The sequence below is a fragment of the Bufo gargarizans genome, chromosome 2, assembly GCF_014858855.1.
Source record: "Bufo gargarizans isolate SCDJY-AF-19 chromosome 2, ASM1485885v1, whole genome shotgun sequence".
Taxonomy (NCBI): domain Eukaryota; kingdom Metazoa; phylum Chordata; class Amphibia; order Anura; family Bufonidae; genus Bufo; species Bufo gargarizans.
In genome coordinates, this window is record NC_058081.1 from 109,774,229 (window position 1) to 109,784,669 (window position 10,441).

Here is a 10,441-nt window from a genome sequence, read left to right on the forward strand (position 1 = left end):
TGAAATTCGTTCGCGCTTTGTTTGGCGGTAAAAGCAGAATTGCGTTATGGATTCCGTTACCACGGACCATAACGCAATTCTACGACGGAATGCCTTTAGAGGCATTCCGTTATTCGCTCCGTTATAATAGAAGTCTGTGGGCTGCTAAAACTGATCTGTCCCATTTCCGTTATGCAGGGGAGTCCTCTCCTGCATAACGGAAACGGGACGGATCCGTTATGCAGGCCATAGACTTCTATTATGACGGAATGAATAACGGAATGCCTCTAAAGGCATTCCGTCGTAGAATTGCGTTATGGTCCGTGGTAACGGAATCCATAACGCAATTCTGCTTTTACCACCAAACAAAGCGCGAACGAATTTCAAAATATGAATATCTCTAATTGTCAATAAACTCATTCCAAAGACCAGTGAATGCAGCTCTGGGTTATATAATACAGGTTGTTCCCACGGTCATATAAATAAAGCAGTTAAAAATAAACACTTCTATTTTTTCTGTAATATCCATATATAAAACTGTTAAATAACATCTAAATCTGACTTCTGCTGCACTGCCATGCAGCGGCCACTTCCGGGATCACGTGCCGCACATTTGGAGCCTGGAGTTAGAACCCAGAGTGCGTGCGTGAGAATGAATCTCGCCACAGCGCTAGCCAGGGGGTTCTAACTCCAGGCTAGGATCACGTTCCAAAATGTACGGCATGTGATCCTGGAAGAGGCCACCGCACGGGAGAGCAGCACACATTGGATAACCCCTTAAAGGCACTCTTGCTCTGTAATGCATGAAAAGAAATAATATTTAAAAAATATAGGGTCTCAGTGTTCATTAATGGGGTACACAGGTCATCAATATCAGAAACTTGGAAAAACCCTTCAGATCTTTTCATGGCAATACAGTGGTCCCTCTAGTTACAATATTACTTGGTTCCTGGATGACCATTGAAACCGGAGTGATCAGTTCCAAAGCCCCAAAATGTAAAATGAAAAATAGGCAGATAACTAGCGACTAATACAGCTATTTTACCAGAGAAGTGGCCTGGACACATTGTATGTTGAGTCTAATTTGAACTTATGATGGGTTGGAAAACGCCATTGTATGTTAAAAATATTGTATCATGACGGATCACTGTATGTGATTTTAGTTCTTGGTAATCAACATGGATACATGTGTATCTGATCAGCATATCTGATGGCATATCTGTCTCGGGAGGTCTTCCACTTTCATTCCATCAATCCATTCTGTTCCAACAGACACAAAGATTAGCGTGCAGAACAATGTTGCTTGTGTTGATGCCAGGCAATACCCTTTAAATTCAACCAATCGAAGGCTTTGGTATAAAAAAGGAATCATTACAACAACTAATTTACCGTATAGTATAGTAAATAAAACTTATCAGGAAGATCTATATAGCACACCATGCATTCCATGTTACAGTTCCACCTACCCCTTGAATCGTAGAACTTGCTGCTGCAGGTGGAGTATCTCCAAGCGAGCAAATATATAGAGGCCAGTCGTCTGTGGATGTTTACGAGAGGCCAGCGGGTAACCACCTCTCTGCTGATAGAGTAAGCAGCCTAAAAGCTTAATGAAGCCACGTGGAACACACGGAGGTAGTATCAGACCACACACCAGATGCCACTTAATCCCATTAAAACATAAATGGATGTAAGGTAAGGGAATGTGACTGAACTGACTGCGGGCGCAGGGATTCACGTGCTGAAAATGGTGGCTGAAGGGTCATTCTATTTATTAGCAGATTTGTTGCAGAAATCTTTGCGTATTTGCCATACACCGCTGTGCGGGACGGGGGCATGTTCAAGGCCATGCCAGGCAAATTTACTAACATTTACATCTGGCATAAAAACTGGCTGGAGTAGTTTTTACGCCAGGCACAAGGACTGACTGCCACAGAAGCGCCTAATTTATGACGAGGAGCCTGTCGTAGTTTTATTCTGGCCGCCTCTTGGCATGTTTGCCGTGCTGCGGCCGGACCTCTGGCCCGCCCTCATTATAGTGAATGGGGCTGGAGCAGATTTCCGGTAGCACGCATCTGGCAGGCTGTTACCCCGCCGGTACCGCCTGCCGGAGAAGGCTGCCGCTAGTGTGAAAGTAGCCTTCGATCAGGCATGCTCAACCTGCGGCCCTCCAGCTGTTGCAAAACAACTCCCAGCATGCCCGAACAGCTTACAGCTATCAGCCTACAGCAGGGCATGGTAGGAGTTGTAGTTTTACAACAGCTGGAGGGCCGCAGGTTGAGCATCCCTGCCATAGATGAATCTAACGGCAGCGCAGGGAGAGAACTAATACCACACGCAAAAAGCCGGTCTTCGTAAATATGCACCACTGTATTCTAAATTCTCTCAGACTTCTACTATGTGAGCCCCACTGCGCAACCACAGCAAGGAGGAGCAACGGAGCAGCAGGCAAGCATGTATGCTGCCCCTCAATTCAAAATCTATGGGGGTGCGATACAGCTGACAGCGATGATAAATGTCATTTGTGGGAAAAACTCCTTTAGGCCTCATGCACACGACCGTATTTTTTGGCGAGGATCAAATGTGGACCTATTCATTTCTGTGTGGCTGCCAAAAATGCGGACATGCCACAAACTGTAGAACATGTCCTAGTTCTGTCCGTTTTGCAGACAAGAATTGGCATTTATACAATGGGACCCACAAAAGCGCAGGATGCACATGGACCACATCCGTATCTTGCGGGCCGCAAAATGGATACAGTCATGTGCAGGGGGCCTTAATATAAGTTTTACAAAATTGACAGTAGAGGGCATCTCAAGTACATTTCTAGGTTTAGCTATACTGCTATATTTTTTAAACATCATTCCCATACAGAGCGTTTTCAGTCTTTTGCATGTATTAAACAGCATATGATCCCGCTTTAGGGTATGGCTACAGAGCGTTGTATCGCGTATCGCGTGAAACAAAAATATGCGCGACCGGTCTGCAAATTACTGAAGCTATTTTAGAACATGATTTGGGCCGGGAAAAGACAGCTAAGTCGCAGGTGAATAGCATGGTGCACGAAACTCCCATTAAAGTTAGGCCTCATGCACACGACCGTTCTCTGTTTTACGGTCCACAAAACGGCACGGACAGCCTTTAATATAACTGCCTATTCTTGTCCGCAAAGCGCGGACAAGAATAGGACAGGTTATATTTTTTTTTTGCGAACCACGGAACGGAGCAGCGGTTGATGCGGACCAAAACCACGACCGTGTGCATGAGGCCTTAATGGTAGAAACCTGCAACACAAAGTCTGACATGTCTGGATTTTTTGTGACAGCCTCGACAAACATTACATGAAATGTCGCCGTGTACACGAACCCTTAGGCCCCTTTCACACGGGCGAGTATTCCGTGCGGATGCGATGCGTGACTTGAACGCATTGCACCCGCATTGAATCCCGACCCATTCATTTCTATGGGGCTGTGCACATGAGCGGTGATTTTCACGCATCACTTATGCGTTGAGTGAAAATCGCAGCATGCTCTATATTGTCCGATTTTCACACGACGCAGGCCCCATAGAAGTGAATGGGGTGCGTGAAAATCGCATAGCATCCGCAAGCAAGTGCAGATGCGGTGCGATTTTCACGCACGGTTGCTAGGAGACGATCGGGATGGAGACCCGATCATTATTATTTTCCCTTATAACATGGTTATAAGGGAAAATAATAGCATTCTGAATACAGAATGTATAGTAAAACAGCGCTGGAGGGGTTAAAAAATAAATAAAAATTTAACTCGCCTTAGTCCACTTGATCGCGAAGCCCGGCATCTCCTTGTGTCTCCTTTGTTGAATAGGACCTGTGGTGAGCATTAAATACAGGTAAAGGACCTTTGATGACGTAACTCCGGTCATCACATGGTACGTCACATGATCTTTTACCATGGTGATTCACCATGGTAAAAGACCATGTGATTACCGGAGTGACGTCATCAAAGGTCCTTTACCTGTATTTAATGCTCACACCACAGGTCCTAATCAACAAAGGAGACACAAGGAGATGCCGGGCTTCGCGATCAAGTGAACTAAGGTGAGTTAAAAAATTTATTTTTATTTTTTTAACCCCTCCAGCTGTTTTACTATCCATTCTGTATTCAGAATGCTATTATTTTCCCTTATAACCATGTTATAAGGGAAAATAATACAATCTACAGAACACTGATCCCAAACCCAAACTTCTGTGAAGAAGTTCGGATTTGGGTACCAAACATGCGTGATTTTACTCACGCGAGTGCAAAACGCATGACAATGTTTTGCACTCGCGCGGAAAAATCATTTTTCCGCAACGCACCCGCCTCTTATCCGGGCCAAAAATAAGACGCCCGTGTGAAAGAGGCCTTAGTGAAGTAGCACACATTTATGTTTTTACTTTTGACTATGTCTCCCCCTACTGTTCACATCCATATTTACAATGTAATCAATCTGGTCAACCTGCATTTTATTTCTATGTGCACCCTGGAGGGAGCTCAAACTGCAAATTCAAGTGCATAAATTCACTCACAGGCCTAGGGGACAGTTACTAACTAGTTAGGACTGATGATCAGACAATTCTTTGTGATTTAGCACACAGCCTTTTTTGGTCTGAGGGCTGCGTTGTCACATCGCTCTATTTCAAGGGGCCGCAAATAAAATAAAAAAATGTTGATTGGCGCTCATTTGCATCAGCCTATTACACAGGCCAATGTAAAGTGACTGGGGAGGAATGATCGCTATCACAGTCATTCCTCCTTCATATAGTTATATTGATTTTTGGTAGCACATCCCCGATTACACAGAGATGTGCGGCACATTCATACAGGCATGAGCATTCCTATTAAGACTTGTTGCCAGAAATTGACCTGAATATCTTGCAGTGTAATAGGGGCTTATAGGGATTTCCCAGTAGAAAAATAAATTTTTAACACGTTCTTGCAGCATGGCCCCTGAAACTGAAGAGTTTTACCTTCTCCCTGCGCTGTTTTTACTCGGCAGTGCATGGCTATGGTAACATGCACCTCCCCAGCCAATGGTGATGTGGCCACAAGCAGCGTGTCACTGCTGAAGCCAGTCATTGAATGGAGCGGTGTATGTGACCATAGCCATGCACTAACAGGTATAAAAGTGCAGGAACCGGAAGATGGAAGCAGAGGGGGCCAGGGCGGCATGAAGCAGGGTAGTATGCATCTTCTGGTTCAGGGGCCACGCTGCAGGAACTTGTAAAAATTACTTAACAGGAAAAGTGGCAACATTTCCTTCCTGCCTCCTATTCATAAATCAGCGCTTTCCTTCACTGCAGAGGACAGCGCGCATTGGTTATTACCAGTTATGCATTGGTTATGCCAGTTACAGGCGACGTGCAATAACCAGCAAGCATTTTCCCTTACTAGTGGGGAAATCGCTTATTAGTTAACACTTTAATAACCAGGCCTAAACAGACACTTTTTTTTTGTGATTTAGCGCATGTGGTGGTTTGAACGGTTTTAACTTTTTTATGTTTAGGGACTACCAAAATAATTTTTGCAACAATTTTTCACTTGACACATAGGGCATTTTTTTGTTTTATTTGGGGGAAACTGTACAAAACATTTTTAAAAGTATATATATTTTTTTGAAACTATAGCTCCTTATTCTTTAAATATGCAAACTGACACCAAAATAAATGATAATTAGTTCCCTATTTTGTGTCGGTCGTTTTGTTATATAACGTTTGACGTGAATCGGGTGATAATTGCGACTGTTTTGGATGGAGGTTTTTCATTTATGTATTTTATAATTTTTATCATTTTAACTTAATTTTTAATATATTTCTGCTACAAAATAATATCCCCCCAAGAGGTCATAAAAAGACCTTTGGGGGACACTAGCACTTTGTTTAGTTTTAACTTTTTTCTTTTTTAGTTTTATAAAATAAAAAATAAAAATAATAAGTCATAATTTAACTTGTTTAATATTTTTTTTCCACATAATTTGTCCCAAAGAGGTCACTGAAAGACCTTTGGGGACACAGTTTTTTGCACTATTTCCACTGTAACTAGGGCATCCAAAGGAGCCCCAGTTACAGGGGAAACCAGCCTGCTGTGGGGGCATTGTACAAGGCAGAGCTGATCAGGTTCTACTCCACCCTACATAGCGCTCACCTATCTGAGGAGAAGGCAGAAGTGCTGACACTGCTTCTGCCTTCTCCTGGGCTCCTTGGAGGTCACTGACAGTCAGGGACCCGTCCTGCTCCAGTGTGGGAGCTGTAATGCTGCCTCATGCGGTGCTGCGGGCAGAAACAGCTGATCGCACGATCAGCTGTGTTTTTGCCCAGCGGGACTGGGGGCCACAAACCATGGCTCTGGGGGCTGCATGCGGCCAGCGGGTTATGCACCCCTGATCTAGTCCTTTTTACTTTTCTTTTTTTTTTCCTTTAAACGGTAACTCCGCATCCTTTAAAAAGAGTAACTAAACTTTTAGTCAACCTTTTTTTTTTTTTTTTTTAAAACATCCCAAAAAGCCACCAAAATGATTTTTCTAATATACTTTATTGATTGACTTTTTGACTAAAGAAATTTTTCACCTACACCCCCGATTTCAAATTCACTATTCTCGCACATTGCTGGCGGTGTACTAACACATTGCTGCTTCTGCCCGTGCCCCCCGGAGGTTTACTAAATGCTGGCGTAACACATCAGTACCCTCTAACAATGTACTATGCGGCTTCCAGCAATTATTTAACCTATTAACACTCATAGATTTTAATAATTTTAATCAGTTACGGACACAACTTACTGAGAGTAAGCTCAGATGATCTGTCACCAACCGCACCAAAAACAGACTAGGGGATGAGGGAATAATGTCCCTATCGTCTCACCCTGGTCTTACTCAGCCCAGGGACAATCCCTGATGGTGGGGACTCCCTGTCCTTGAACCTAGGCTAGTCTATCCCTGGCCTGTCCCTCATCAACTGATATTGGAAGATTAAAGGGTTAATAATATACAATATAGGTGCTATGTGGTAGACAGTTAAACAAAAAGTTTTAACAATGTACTATGCCAGGATTAGTTGAGCGGTATTGGTATTGCTGTAATTGTATTGACCCAGAGAATGACGTTACAGCACAAGGAACACCATATGGACAAAACCCATAAAGCTGTGGTGAACTTGTTTGTGCTAAAAGCGATACCCATACCCATAAACCCTTGGGTTTGAACAGTTGAGTGATGAAGTACTCAAATAATCCTGACTTACCTCACATTGGGATGAATTGGAATCAGACTGTAAGCAGAATCTTCTCATCTAACGTCAGTCTCCGACCTCACAAATATTCTCTTGACCAAATAGGCACAAATATCCACAGCGACACGCGACATCTCGTGGAAAGTATTCTCAAAAGAGTAAAAGAGTGGAGGCTGGTATCAAACAAAATAGGAAAAAAGGGTATCTGGAGACAATGGAGGTCCTCTTAGCTCTTCTTTATTGATTCATAAAACCGACACAGTCACTGGATCCACGGCATGGTCGCTGACGCGTTTCGGGTATGTACCCTTAGTCGTAGCACCATGCTACGTGTGACCCCACATTATAAAGGATTAGGAATGCACCTCGTCAGAAAATCCTGGGAGGAGCATCCAATCTCATAGGCTGCCACAACAGAGGCACACCTCTTGATTAGGTTCATCGATTACACATGCAATTCGAAACACACTGTGAGGATATACCTGGGTCAATTTAACCCCACAATCGCCAGATTGTGTGCTTTGCAATGGTAAAACCGCACAGTGTGAATACTTACTAATAAAAATTAATAATATAAACAATCAAAATAACGGTCTTACAACCTGAAATGTGATACAATCAAATAAGATTCGGCAAATAGTATAGAGATTTCATAGTAAATCTATATGATAGAAATAAAGCAAGCTTGTGTGTTTGCATTTTATTGCAGAGATACATTGATCTTAAAGTGTTCATTGCAGACTAGCATATCCTGTGTTGCAAGGCTAATATATCTATATATAAAAGGTATGAAAGAGAAACTAAATGAGTATGTATAAATACTGTCTCTCTGGCACAACTTTCATCTGAACAAATTGGTATTAAATTTAATAATGATGCATACTGTTGCGCATGACCAAACCGCACCGTGCAATCGCTGTCCTAAGCAGAATTTGGCTGGTACGCACAAATCCATCCCGCATTATAAATTTCACACCTTATCTCTCGGGAAGGGAGAGGATTTTTCTGCGCATGAGTCGGACCCTCGTGTTGAACTACTGGCAAATACCTATATCCTCTTTATATGCATAATCCATAGTTCAATTGTAAATATACATCAGTTCTTTTCGCAAATTGAGGCCTGCCGGAATCCTGGACCCAAGTCTAAAGATCCAGTAGGCCTCACGGAGAAGAATCTTTTTACGGTGGTCACCTCCCCTTTTGGGTGCCAAAACTTTTTCTATAGCAAAAGCTTGGAAAAACGTCACTCTACGGGCATGTTTTTGGATGAAGTGCCTCGCTATATTTGAGATGTTGAGAATATTAGGGTTGCTAATATAGTTCAAATGTTCGAGGATCCGACTCTTAAATTTACGGGCTGTGCTGCCTATGTACATCAGATCACAATCAGTGCATCTGATGGCATAGACTACACCCTCCGTATTACAGTTGATATAACTGCGGATAGGAAATTTGTCAGTATGTGTTACATTGTCAAATGTCTGAGTAGGTACAACGTAATTGCATGTCTTGCAGCGGTTGGCTCCACACTTAGTGATGCCCTGGTAGCATAACCACCTGGATTTGACATCTTGTCTAATGCTACTGGCAGTATAAAGAGACGGTGATAATGAGCAGGACAGAGTAGCTGCTCTTCTAGAGACAATTCTGCAACCAGATTTCAATGCTTGATATAAGATGTTGTCCTCAAACAATATTGGTAAACATTTTTTAATAGATGAACTGATTGCATTGAATTCTCTACTATAAGACAGGGATAAGGTAGGAATGCTGTCCTGTTCACCATCCACGCAGACTCCTACACCGCCAGGAGAGGCCCTCCTAATCCTCTTATGCTTGGACTTGCCAAATAGCATTTCCTCTCTATCTTTGAGTGAAGCAATTGTTCTCCCCCTCTTAATCATCCAGGTTGGATAATTTCTTTCTTTTAGTCTTTGAGCTACCTTATCAAACTCATCATCTAATTTATCCCCATCTCTACAGTTTCTTGCTGCATGCATAAATTTCCCCACGGGGATTGCTCTAATGGTATGCATTGGATGGTGGCTTTTTGCATTTAGAATTGAGTTACCGGACACTTCTTTTCTGTATGTGATGGTGTGCACTATTTCCCCCGGACATCCGCGGAGTGTCAAATCCAGAAAACTAGTATGGGACTCATGTGCGGAACAAATGAATCGCAAGTTGTAATCATTATTGTTTAGGTATGCCTGGAGGTCCGGGACGGCAGACACATCGCCCGCCCACACCATAAGTATGTCGTCGATGTATCTGCCTGTACCAGACCATACCAGGCCCAAACGGGTTGCTCAGACCGTAAATGTACCTCTCTTCCCAATATGACATGGTCAGATTGGCCAAAGACGGTGAGAACTTGGCCCCCATTGAGACTCCGCGGATCTGCAGGTAGTGCACACCATCAAACACAAAGTAATTGTGGGTCAGCAAAAATTTGGTGACTTCACAAATAAAATCAATATAACCCGAGCTGAAGCCAGTATATCGATGGAGGTGGAATTTCAGTGCCAGTAGAGCAACCCCGTGGGGAATAGAGGGATAGAGAGAGACCACATCTGCTGTGATCCACCTATAATTATCAGTCCACACAAATTTGTACATGGCTCGCAATACATCTGAAGTATCCTTCAAGAACCCTGGAGTGCGCCTGACCAGTGGCTGGAGAATGTTATCCAGCCAACTGCCCAGGCGCTCAGTCAGGGAACCTATACCTGAGACTATAGGACGCAGAGGGGGCGGGTGGACGATTTTGGGTAGGGCGTGCATAATAGGGGTGACGGGCACTTCCACATTGAGGTATCTATATTCACTGTCACCAAAGGCACTACACTCCTTTCCCTTTGATAGCAGCGAAACGTAGGTACCCGTATATTCTTGTAGCGGATCTCGCACTAATTTCCTATATGTGGAAGTGTCCCCCAGCATTTCCCGTAATTGCTGACCATAAGTTGCCCTATCCATAACGACCACCACCCCTCTTTGTCCGCCATTTTGATTACTATGGTGTCACATTGTTGTAATTGCTGGAGAGCAAGGGTTTGGGATGCATTGAGGTTATTACAATTACTAGTTTTATTAATATCTGATTCAATATTCCTCAATTCTTTCTCCAGGACCTCCTGGAACACATCCATGCTGCCCGTGCGTGACATAACAGGATAGAACTTAGTATTGCGAGTACAAAATTTGCTGGCCGGTTTA